Raw genomic sequence first — 13653 nt, forward strand, 5'->3', positions numbered from 1 at the left:
ACGCAGACTCAGTAGGTTCTGAAAATCTCAATTAAATCATAGTTTCTCTGAACTTTATCAAAAGAGATTCTTCTGTAAATATTCTTTTGTCGGATTAAAGCTATCGTTATAAATGTCAAAAATAATATAGTTGAATGAATAAGTCGAGGTACAAGGAGTCAACACAGCAGTGAACATCGCTTTATGAATGTGCAAGACGGGCGACATCTAGGGTGCGTGTAAGGAGATTAAATTAGTAGTTAGCAGTAGATCACCTAAGAAGAAGTGTCAGGTCTGAGCGACAAAAGTGAATTGATTATTTTTTCTTCTACTTTTGTTACACGGTAACATAATAATATAACTATTAATGTAGTGAGTTAAACGTAAACTTGTTTTAGAAACTTATTTGAGGTCTAAAATAGAAATAACAAAAAAAAATAAGTCTACAAAGAATTAATATTTATATTATCTTTTTATTTTTATTCCAGTAACAAACACTTTGAGTTCTTTTTCATAGTTTCTTGTCTAATCTTTGACAGCGATGCTGTAAATGCGACATCGGAGATCTTGAACAAGTTCCCATTGGTGCTTTCGTTTCGCAGCGCTCGATCGCCCAATAACACGCGGAAGCAGATACGCCGGCCAACAGGCCCGCGCCGACCGCGGTCGACGCGCGTATGAGAAAAACTAACTGAATTTACTTACGTGTTTCGAACTGGAAAAGTTTCATAACGGAAGGCTGTGTTTGTGCGCCGTTAATGCATCAATATTTATATAATGGCTCGTAGGTAGCGGTGCGGTGCTCTAAAATGATCATTATATACGTGGACATAGTGCTGCTCGCGATACTGGTGAGTGTGGCTTTCTCGTGCTCTCTCTGTTTACCAACATCGCGCTGTCCGGTGAGATACGTTCATATTATATCACTCATTTGAATCATATATTGTGTACGTCATGACTAGAATGCTACAAAAGCCTCTCTGTAACATCATAACTAAGACGAACCTTCGACACATACAGCCTAATTTTTATAATAAACACAGTAGTTTACTCCTACGCCGTATTATCCTTTGGATAAGGTTAGACAAGCTTTTCAAATTGCATTATCGTCATTATTTTAGCCGTAAGACATCCACTGCTGGTCATAGGTGTCTCCTATTGATTTCCAACAGAACCGATTGGAAGTGATCTGCCACGTTTAGAAGCTACAAAATAATGTATTGTAAACAAAACAGTATAATTTTCAATCCAGTGTTTAATACATAAGTTATGATTGCTGCATATACCGGTATAAATTGCAATTAAAAATAGTATTCAACTTTTTTGATGTTGCAGTGATTCTTGCGTCGCATTGAAGCTTATTTGGAAATGTCTCCATTCTTTATATGTCGTCTGCATTTCCTATAGACTTGACATTGTCTTTATTTTCACTTTACTCATTAGTATTTAATATATTTATGCATATTATTTAACACGGCTACACCATATATAGTATATAAAACACACAATGAAGAATAGACAAATATTTAGTAAACATTTAATGGTTATTTTACAAGCACTGTCATTGTCCTTATGACCCTTTACCAGAAGTTCTCGACTGCTTTGCACATTGCTTGCGTGCAACTGTCCACTGCCGCGTACCCGTTGCAGGTGTGTAACGATTGACGCACGGGAGGCGCAATGAACTATGCATAAATAATACATCAGCTATGCCTAAGCTTAAACGCAGTATCGTTTATGACGTCATCACACTCTGGTAAATCTCCCGTGCAAGAGGAATTTTTAATTACAAGTACTAAAGGAAATAATTCAGTCTAGTACTCAGTATTGTATTTTAATACTACCGAAACCGCTGTACCGCGCCTTAGGCGTGAGGGCAGCGAGTTTAGGGGAATCTCAATCGTACCTTTCCGCACTTCACCTAAGATATTTGTGACGGCAGCCCGCATATACTTTTTTTGAGCTCGCTCGCTTTGCTTTTCTAAGGTGCGGTAGAGGTTTTGACCGAACCGTGCCTCTAGTTTTCGAAGAAATAATTAAAACGAAATCTAGAATTAACATAAACACTGGCTGACCAAGAGTCGTTGTGGATTTGTATCAAAAGCTGAAGAAATCATCACAATAACGTGGTTATATTATATTATTTATTTATTATGCGTTGTATATCATTTTAAGTTTATAACAGACGGCGCAAAAGTAATGTCATAATGAGAACGTGCTTTAATTTTTACAAATGGCGCCGAGTGTAAATGCGCTTTGATATTTATAATGAGAATTACTTGACAATAAGCGGTGGAGTGGTACATACCTAAAGAACGAAGAATTATTGTACTGCCTATTTAACAAATTTTCGGTCTGTTGTTTTAACGCAGTGTGAATATCGTCATCGTGCTCCATATGCACGAACAACCAAGTGTTTAGCCGAGTGCCGTGTGCAAGCTGGGTCCAACCGCTCACACAGCGCAAGGATGTTGATTTTCAGACCCCAATCTCCAGATCGCTAGCTCTCACAGCAACAGACTTCCTACTTTGTTGCTTTTAGAATCTAGTGTTTACTGCAAGGCACCACGCAACTTACATGTCTTGAAAGTTGACATTGAAGAATATCTTGTTGCCGCAAAACGAGCGCAATTACGCATCAACTCGGGAGGTTGCTACTTGAGTGATATCATTTTTTCTAATTAATCTTAAACTTTCAAATAAACTTTTTTGAACAACGGAGCACCTTTTCAATTTAGGTTGAGTTAGGTATAATTATACTTCGAAAGTATATTAAGTTCTTTACGGGGATATGTTTTGTTTGTACTTTTGCCTTTATTTCCTTTCATCGTATTTACAAATTCCAACCTCATTAATTTACGGAGAGTAGAGAATATTTTTTAACCTAAAGTTCGTTTTCGAGTTGTATTATTTTGTTTAGAAGACAATTAATATGTAAACGTACAAATAACACGAAAGTTAATGTGCTTGCAAGTATCGTATCGCCTGACAAAATTTAATTAAACGTGTTGTTTAAAAAACAATTTTAATATTACTACAGTTGTGCGTCGGTCCAACTGCTGGGGGAATTACCCGCACCGCTCGTGATCTTCACTCGATATTGCTGGTTCAATGTGCCACTGCCATTTCAGACAAGCGACTTTTCGAGCCATGTCGGTAACCTTGTTTGTTATAACATTAATTGGTATTTAATTGCACCTACCAAAAGGTTCGCCTTTGTACATTTTATAAGAATTGCAAAGAAATTAAAAATATATTGTATTTTTCTACGTTGTCGTGCCGCGGTCCTTGAATATGTAGTTGTTTTTATGTATAAAATCTATTTTCAATTAATATTATTGTGTTCATTAAGTTTACATGATTCTATATATATATACATATATATATATATATATATATATATATATATATATATATATATATATATATATATAATATGCGTTATAAAACATTTATCCATGTAATCACATTCCAATAACCTCAGAAAAGAAACCTTACACTGTACATTTAGCATCGATCAATAATCGCGTTACATCTCTGCACTACTATATAGTGTCACTCACAATCAGGTGAACATCCCGGTGCTTCTGGGCTTATCTATTAATAATTGCGTAACTTGAGCTGTAACAATATTCCTCTTACTACTCTGTACTTATAATTCTAGACAGCTGCAATTCGGTAACGGTCTTATTAAAGTAAAAATTGTTCACTTTATTTAGCATTGCTTAGAAAGTTTCTTGCTGGTTTGTACAATGTTTATATATAAAGTGTCAATACTTTTAATGTAATGTTTAGTAATATCTATATTTTTGGTTTTGTTACATCGTAGCACCTCTTTTCTAGGTATTAATTCGCGTCAAATTTTTGACAATTAAAGCTACATGCGTATAGCGCTCACGCTCTGTATCGCTGCTCACTACTGCCATTATATTTTTTGTTGTTTAAACCTATAGAAGTTCACTGAAAGGCAAATGAATATATATGTGAAGTGTGTATTTGTTAAGAATCCGCATATTTACAGGCTTTTTACATGACCCTATACACAACGGCAGCAGCCATCTCATTTAGGGCGCTCAAATTCAAATCGTCGTACGAATTTAATTTCGAAGGTGTGACAATAATTTAGCATTAAAAAGTAAAATGTACATCGCATAGTACCGAGCAGTGATAAAGCAATAGTACGGAACTGACATTTGCGATCGTAGGTCGCGGATTCGATTCCCGGGATACAATGTTATATGATCCGCACTTTAGTTACATATGGTTGCCACAGCTAACAAACGAATTTCCAGAGGATAAGCAACAGCATAGCAACGTCAGTACTCGCCAACCCGCCTGCGAAGCGTGGGGAATGTGATATATTCCTCATTAGATATTTTTGGGTGAGGCCTATCCCGTGCGATACTAACCAAATGAAAAGTAACAAAATTTAGTATACATTTTATTATTACCAGCAACAACACAAAATCACTGTAGGCACCTAAGCATAATAATCTAATGGACGCCACAACACTTAAAAATATTTTTGGTGGCAACGTTAACTGTTCAGAACTGTTGTCCGAGGTAATCTTTCGAATTCCTGCAGCAAGAACGCTTTCTAGATCTCTCTTTTTGTTATCAACGGCTAGGACAAATATAGGTAAACGTGCACCCTTATACAGAATGTGTGACCTCCACAATTCATATTGAAATATTCTCGTGCTCTCTTGTATCTTTTAAAAGACAATTTCGAAATTATTCGGTACACACATTACAATTTAAACCATAATATAAATATATGATATAGATATATAAACATACATAATATAAGTTTATAAACCATAGTCTTTTACCCCTGTTTATAAATGTTTTTACTTGTTCTATCATTGTTTGGCCATAAATTATTAAATGTTTTCAGTGAGATAGTTATAAGGTAGCAATTGTAACTAATTTTATATGTCTATGCTTCTAGTTTGTACTTTCTTACTACTTTTTGTTACTGTTTATCTCCAATAAAGTAAATAAATAAATTACATACGCCTAATAATTTGTTTTGTTGTGTTGTCATCAGATTACTCACGTTAAGCCATTCTACTTGTGCATTACAATAAATGTACCGTAAGTGCATTACTAGTATGGCTTCATATTATTTAAAATGTACAATAGAATATTTTGTTGTGGCTTTATGATTAGATCCAGTATTCGGGCAAACCTGGGACATGTTTTTGTAATGCTATAGTTTGAAAGACACGTATACTTTTCATATAGTGATAAACACATGAACAATAAATTTCAAGTGTAATGTATGCGAAGCCAGTTGCCGGTCACGTCACGCGTGTAACACTGTGTATGAATATCCTTGGGCGATGGCGTGAAACCCTTTTTTCACCAAATAAATTCACTTTAAGAGATAAGAAAGGTAGCGCTGTAAAAACTGGATTCGGTCGGCATGCGGGAGCAAATATACAAAAATAAATGTTTCCTTCAAGCTCGCTAAAAAGCTTTGAAATTTCTTTGTACATCCCGGATACTGTGAAATCCATGGAAGAATTATCCTGAAATTTTCGAGATTTTCATAAACAGATTGATAAAGGTTAAACGGATGTTTTGATGAAATATTTTTTTATTTTGACATTTATTAAAAATCTTTAAGTAATTGTCGAATAAAAATAAAAATGTTTACTTTTATTAGCTTTTATTTTTGATTTAAAAGGTAATTCGTATGGGTTCGAACACAATGCATTTGGAGGAACAAAAGATTAAAAAGGAATCGTATTTAATAAAATGCCATCATTGGTCTTTATTATAATCATCTGTTAATTCATACTGATTCATTCGTGCTAAATATACAAATAAACACACAGGAAACATATTTCCAATGTTAAATAAATAATATAGGTTATTATTTATTTAATATTGGAAAAATGTTTCCCGTGTGTTTATTTAATAAATAGTTATTGGGGCCGACATGTTCCCGAGTGGCGACCAAGAGCCGATGCAAGCGGCGCGGGCTGCCGGGGCCGCTAGGACCCTCCTAGGACGACGTGATCAAGGTAGTGGGAAGCCGTTAGAAGAAGCCTCTGCCTTGCTGCGGGCATCTGTTGGCTGATGTGAAGATGATGATGAAGAATGTATACGTTCAATACAGAGATAGAACAGGAAAAAAGAAAATAACCGTAATCGTCATAAAGGGAAAGAAAAAACTTCTTACATTTTTATTTCTGTAACAAAACCTGTGGTTGTCCACAATCATACACGAGTATATTGATGGGATTTTTGTTGCAGCTGGCGCTGGTGGTGTTCACGTGCGGCTACTGCGCCTACCGCCTGCACCGCATGCAGCGCAGCGGACAGGTCTGATCACCGCAACCACCGCGCTCACCATCAGCCGGACGAAACATCCATCATCTCTTATCACAACAAACATTCCCACCCATTTACTCGATTTCGCATAGAATTGCATTAACTGTTACAATGACAGACGGACGCGTCAGAATTCATTTAAATTAATTTTCCGTATTTATGTGGGCTCTTCTTAGATAAAGGTGCGTTTGGACTCTCTTAGCTTTAAGTTGAAGAGTGCCTTATGAGGGAGGTCAAACTGGTTCTGGTATCTATCAGATTGTGACACATACAAATGGTTAATTTAAATTTATCCTCCTCGATTTCTTCCATCGACGCCTACTGAAAGATCCAATCCTCCTCTCAAAGATATATATGAGGGTACATACCATAATCGCAACAATTGGTAGGCGAGTTGGCGCTCGCAGTGCGGTCTTGTTGTTACTTTTGGAAACCTGTTTATGTGTAATTATCGGAAAAAAATTGTATTTCAAATTGAATCCCCGGACTCTAACATGCGATCTTCGATTGCAAGTCCCGCCATCTACCGATGGACTACCGATGCCCGTGTATCACAATGTAATGAATCAATTCATTTTCATTCCACTTTCCGCTGTAAATCTTTTGTAATAATAACTTATGTTTAGAGGAGAATACCAGAACAGCCCAATTTGATAGAAACTGGTATCAAATTAAGACTTCCTGTACCGATATCACTCAACTGAAATCTATAAGACTTCCAAACACGCCCTGATAACATTTTAACAAAATCATTTGAAATTTTTTTCACGTTTACAAACGTTCTTTATACAGTAATTATAGCAATTTGTTCCCATGATGTAACCCGTAACCGGGGTGATCTTCTACTCGAATTCCGAGAAACAATTATATGAAAAGAAAACACAGAGAAAGGCGGCATAAAGACACCGCACTCTGCAAAATTTCAGGGTACTTGAAAAGGTCACGTAAAGATATTACTTATTATTTGTACATAGTTAAAAGTTATAAATATCTTACTCTCCTAGTACCTGAAACTGACTTCTGGCAGCCACAGGCGTGAATTCATGTCCGTCAAATACTTTTTTTTGCATATACTTGATGTTTTATTTTTGTCATTAAAACCATTGCCAACGTTTAACTTAAATTCCATCTTGTATATTAAGTTTACTAAGCGTATCTCCTCAAGCCATCACCTACAACTGTTAAATGTTTTTTTATAATGTAATGTATAAGCTAATTATTAATATTTTGTGCATTAGTCTTTGAACTAGAACAGAACGGGATGATCGAAGTAACAGCAGCTTCTCTTGTTGGAGTCGCTCCGGATGCTGCACTTAACACGGTTCAATGCTCTGTTGTCTACGAGACGTGGGAGCACTTAAAATCGGGTGTATTGTGTTGAGCTGCTGGCCATTTATCCATTTATTTCTTAGAATTGAAAACTATAAAGGGTTTCATAATATAGCCTTATTATTAATAGGTGTCAAGATTTCAAGGGTATGAATGGATAGGTCATTTTTTGTTATTTGGTACACACTGTCCAAATACTATTGGTCTATAGAATAACGTGATGATAATAAAATAAATGATTATTTACTATTTCACCCGTGCAGATTTTATATTAACAGAATTTATTTATCTGTCGCATTCCAATAGAGTTTCAAGGTTTTTAAACTTTATACAGAATGATTGGAAATAGATGTTACAACTCCAAAACTTTTTGCTAAAAACGCTACGCATTCAGCCCCTCAAACATTTTACACCTATAACCAATCACCCCGTATAAGTTAAAACTCTATAATCATGATTTTTCTTCATCTTTATATAAATCAATGCATCTGTCACAGAGCATGTCATTTGCAGGTGGCAATCTTACTGAAGCCGACGAGGGTCCTGTTTTCACACAGAAAGGAGGGAGGCTCCACCGAGGAACTTCGGTACGTACTGCAGTACTTTTGTCCTTTGTTGCGACGTAGTGAGGTTTTGTTGTAAGTGTCACGACATTTCTGTAACTAAATACAACAGCTGATCCCCGGATAGCACTGTAAATTAGTTAAGCGTTATAGGAAAATAAGTAGGAAAGCATATAACGCGCTCTTCATAATCAAATGGTCAAAGTGTTTTACAATTTGAGAGTAAAGTAATTTAACTTTTAATTTTTACTAGTGTGAGTGAGTTTATATTATAAAAACTTTCGTTATGTTGAATGTTACGTAAACTACAGGTTAAACCGAAGCTGGCCGGCTATTGATTTCAAATTAATCCCAGTAGACAAGAATTCACGAACAGCAGATGATGTCCGTATCGAACCGTACTACCTACCTACGACAACCGTATCCAAGTGTTTTTATATAATTATTCTACGCAGATGACCATAAAGATTGGCCTTGTCAAGTTATCTTTAAACCATCTCAATTTATTACTTGTTTATCGAATTAATAAGAAAGTTAAATTGCAAACAAATACATTAACATTATTTCAGTCGTAATATGTCCACTGATAGACATAGGTCTCTCAAAAATATTCTGTATGGGGCCGATTGCAAGAGGCCTGCGACCAGTGATTGACGTCTGTGAATGTGTCGTCTGTCCACTAGCAGCGGCGCTTTGTGCCTGCCCGCTGCCGCTTCTTGTCAATACGCCGCGCCAAGGATGAGCACCATGAGGCATGCGGGCCGCTCGCTTACCGTTAAATGCATTAATGTGACCCACCAAGCATTACTAAATTCTAATTTATTTTATCGACGTTCCACTATCTATTTTTATAAAATTATTTATAATCCAACGGTAGTATATACTAAATCGAAACAATTTGTTTTGGACGGATAACTAACTTATCTTATTTGTTGAATTTATACGTGAAATTATTTATGTTTAATTTATCATTTTTAATGTTAATCATAAGTAAAGTTTAATAAATTACTAATGCGTTATATTATTTGCGGCCAGCTAAACAATTTTGGAATTAAAAAGCTTGTTCACTCCCATCTTTAATCGTATCCCATTGTTTCCAAAATAGTTCCAAAGTAGTTGCCTGGTACGTATTTGACGTAGATTATTTAATTTTCAATACTGCTCCCACGTGTACACGCATAGTGCAACAACACACAATGTCATGGCAATTCAGAAGTTACAATTTACATTTGTAGTCGGCAAACAAAAAGACTTACAGTGTCATAAGTATTTATCAGTACTAAACAGGCAATAAGAATTAGAATTTATTACCATACTTTTAAAGGTACTTTTGAGATATAGATAAACTTTAATTTAAGCAGAAGATGGCTACTTTCATTTTATACAGTCCATACAATTTTATACAGTTCACATTTCATCTGACTGCAAAGGACGATATTGTTTAAGAAGTACGGTACAGCGACATCTAGAGTTTTCCGGAGAACTAAATATTGTTTCGCAGTACATCTCGTTACTGACTTCGTGGAAAAATACCGAGCACAGCATCTCTATGGCTTCTTTAGCAACTGGGACCTTCCAATTAAGCGCGAAACGAAAAACTGCGTTTTTGTATATAATCCGTAGATCTTCTCCAAGCATTGGTGGATACTACACAAGAAGATGTTTCGTGATTTCAGAAATGCTATCCAACAACAAATAAATATATACAAAGAATATAGCGCGTGCTTCGTTTATCACATCATATGTGAAGATCATGTTGACTCAGTGCTAAAGTAGACCACTTGTAAATTGATGAACATCTATCTAATTATATACAATAAATCGTTTAAGAAACACCGGCTCAATTACAGTCGGATCGTTAGGTTATAAACTATTTATCTGTAATTTTTTTGGAAATATCTTTATTCAAGTATACATTTAGATGCGTTATTGAATCATGAAAAATATTTTAGCATTATAAGCAGTAAGCTGCCACCGTCTCGGAACGCTGACCTGCAGAGAGCCGGACAGAAGCTCAACACTTGTTCTTTCAAATGAAATTTAAGGCTAAGAAACGGAAGATATCTAGTGGTACTTTATTATATATGTTAGCTATTGTTTGTTATCATTTTGAAGTATATTATTTAAATAATGTGTAGAAGCGTGGTGGCGTACCGAAACCCACTAACAGGCGAGTACTGCGTGCGCAAGGGTCGAGCGCGCGGACAGGGCTACGCCAACCCGGTGCCGGCGCCTGCTTCTCCCTCGTCACTTGACAGCGGCCTCAGCGATGCGTACGAGCCGCTCGACCTCGCGCCGCCGCCCGACCTCCCGCCAGCCCTGCCGCCCGCTCTGCCGCCCGCCCCGCACCACCATCAGGTACCGACTATAGCAAATGGGTGCCAATACCACGTATTATTTAAATTTAATTATAAAAAAAATATTTTCATTTGTATCAATAGAAAAATGTTTTAAGCACCCAATTTGCGTTTTCATTTAGATTAGATGCTTTTACACTTTATTCGCACAGAACATTTTCAACATCTAGCTGGCTTCAATGGTTGAAGCCACATTTCTACGATCTTTCTAAAAATTGATGGAAAATGTTGGCTTTCACCTGAATTACTTTAAGAACTATGTCTCACATGGACTTTCGTCCGGTGTAATCTATGAGAGTAAATCTAATCAAAACAATCACATTTAAAAGTTAAAGCCCCATGAAGTTATGTTGACGTTAAATAAGTTAACTTAAATGAGCCTAAACCCTACATTATAAGCAATACTGGAAGACTAGAAGACTAAATCATGTCTGGTAATATCAATTTTATGTATATTGCCTATAAGCAGTCTAAGTTTCAAAGAGTTGTTTGTTTCTTGTCAATCTTTATTTTATATTTGTTTATTAGCTTATCTACGTCATGAGAAGAATGCTAGAAGAGCCTAGTTTGGTAGAAACTAGAATCAAATTGGGCTTTCCTATAATAACACTCTTTAACTTCAAAATAGAGCTGAGAGCGTTGCAAAGATAAGAGGCGTTGTAATTTGATACAAGTCTACAGCAAACACAGGCCGGTTTTTCGGTAGTTCCCCAAATGTTCTTCATCTAGTAGTAAGATATATTTTTCAACCTTTTACGTTCCATGCCCCACCTTAGCCTTTCTAAAATTCTTATGACCGCCTATAATACATTTATATTTTTATAAAAGTGAAAGGATTAAACTCGTGTCAAGTCCACTTTCGAATTTCCCCCCTTTACAATAAAATTTCCCTCCTGTGAGGCGTGGTGCTCACGTTACGAAACACTGTTAACCACTAATAGCAAAAAGTCTTGCTAGTTATGTTTTAGGGCACTGTGTAATTTATTGCATGATAATTAAAAGGTGCCTATAAAAGAATCTATAATAGAATCCTTAATAAGGTATAACAAGCCTTTATAACAAAGTGTGTGTTTTCAGATGCCGCTGAAACAGGTGATGGTTCCTCAGGCCTCCGACAATGCCCTCATCAAGACTTGGAGTTGGAACTACACGGAGTACCAGATATAACCGGCTGTTCTTCATCGGAGACCCGAGTTCATGTTTAACGATCTTACCCTTCATTCACATCATGTGTAATGTAAATTGTCATCCATCATCCATATCATGTTTAAGATGTATGTTTTATTTAGAAGCTATTTACACTTGTAAAGATATATTTATAACATAATACCATACGATGTCTGGAGGACAATGGCAGAGTCTAGTGACGTTGTTCCGTAAAAAGCCAAACAAACCTCGTAACCGTTAACCGCTTTGCGACCCAGCGAGCAAAGAAACCAGGGTCTGTATACAGTACAGCACTGTTGTAGAAAAATGCTTTGTACTAGCCTACATGAATAATGCGTTATGTATAAATGTTTACGTTCATCTTTTCTTCTTGAAGGGGTTTTAATAAAAAATCAAGACAAAATTTAAATAAAGAATAAAATGATTGTATTAAAACAATTAGGTTTAAATTAGTCACATAATACTGAAACATTTTTATGATGCAGATTTATACAGAAATATGATAAAGAAGGGATTACTGTACCTGTAACCTTATTCAAGTGTTTTATAATATTGTATTATGTAACGCCATGAACCACAAGAAACCTTCAAAGTTTAATCTTTCGTTCAATAAGTTATTTATCTTTCTAACTTTACGTCAATCAAATGGTCATCGGACTTTTTACCGATTTAAATTCTATTAATATTCATTCATAACTAATATCAAGTATAATTTCGGCAAATCCTTTATATAAATGCTTGTTTTAATAAACTCAAAATATAGCTGTTTGAAGTCCGATTTGCGACGTTCGAGGTTTTTATAAATGAATGTCAAACTTGTTATGAAAGGTCCTGTTTTTTTAAGGCGAAATAAGATCAAAAAACATCCTAACAAAGGTTGCAAGGAAGCCACTTGAGTTCTTTTGTGTTTTGCGACATCTTGTCAGAGGACCGCGGCGCTGGCGGCTGTTTTTTTATTTTGGCAGTCGGGTCCGTAGCCTGTTTAAATGCCTCCCCACCGTGATGTGCCATAAACGCTTTGTTGTATTTATAATTGTTGATGAATAAAAATACATAACTTGAAAATCATTTGATATTGAATTTTATTTTATTTTCCCATATGAAAGTACGAGACTATTTCAACATTTCCTGGTTATATCTTTCTTTATTTTCAGCCGATCTTATGGGCTGGTCTTATACTGTCCGCATTTAGCGACTTCACCCAAGACCTTAACTATGTCGATTGTCCACAAAAGGGGGAGCGGTCTACCGACGCCAGTTCTACCGGCTCTTGGTCGCCATTCCTAACGACCATCGGTTGCACGAGCGATGTGCTCTATCCACTGCGACTTCAGACGAGCAATTCTTAGAGCTGCGTGGGTGATTTTGGTTCTTTTGTGTATCTTCTCATTTTTTATTGAATATTACAGCGAATCTTCGAGCATAGCCTTCTCCATTGCTCTCTAGATGACCTTGAGCAGTCTTGGATCCATATGTCATGTATAAAAGTTTCGCTAAAACCAATTTTATGCTACTTTTATTGACACTACTTATTATTAGGTACAAAAACGTCACAAATTAGTACAAGGCTCGCGCTACATTTTGAAGAATAGTATTAAAATGTATTAAATTTCTTCAGTGCATTCACAAATTATGACAGGAAGAAAAACAAATGAAAAATGGTTCGACTCAAAATTTTACGTACTCTTTTTTTAAATATAAACTTTTTTAATGTTATCAAAACCAGCCAGATACATATAATTTATCCAAAGAGAACAAGTTTATACAAACCAATTGCGAAAAATCTTTTACCCCGCCCTTAGTTGATTAGTAACCGAAATAGTCCAGTGAATTGGCAAGTTGAGGTACACCACTGGGCAAACCACGCAGATCAGACGGCCGCTGGGGCCTTATGGTTCTGGAGTGTAGATCACAGA

The 13653-nt window shown here is 36.0% G+C and overlaps 1 pseudogene; it reads left to right on the plus strand.

The window, feature by feature from the left end:
- The first annotated feature begins 788 nt into the window (after positions 1 to 788).
- On the plus strand, positions 789 to 11737 carry LOC137924425 (uncharacterized; annotated as a pseudogene).
- The last annotated feature ends 1916 nt before the right edge of the window (positions 11738 to 13653 follow it).

Source organism: Battus philenor, unplaced genomic scaffold (assembly GCF_028537555.1).
Source record: "Battus philenor isolate CCGP_79_NKW_IND1 unplaced genomic scaffold, ilBatPhil1.0.hap1 SCAF_23, whole genome shotgun sequence".
NCBI classification, from domain to species: Eukaryota; Metazoa; Arthropoda; class Insecta; order Lepidoptera; family Papilionidae; genus Battus; species Battus philenor.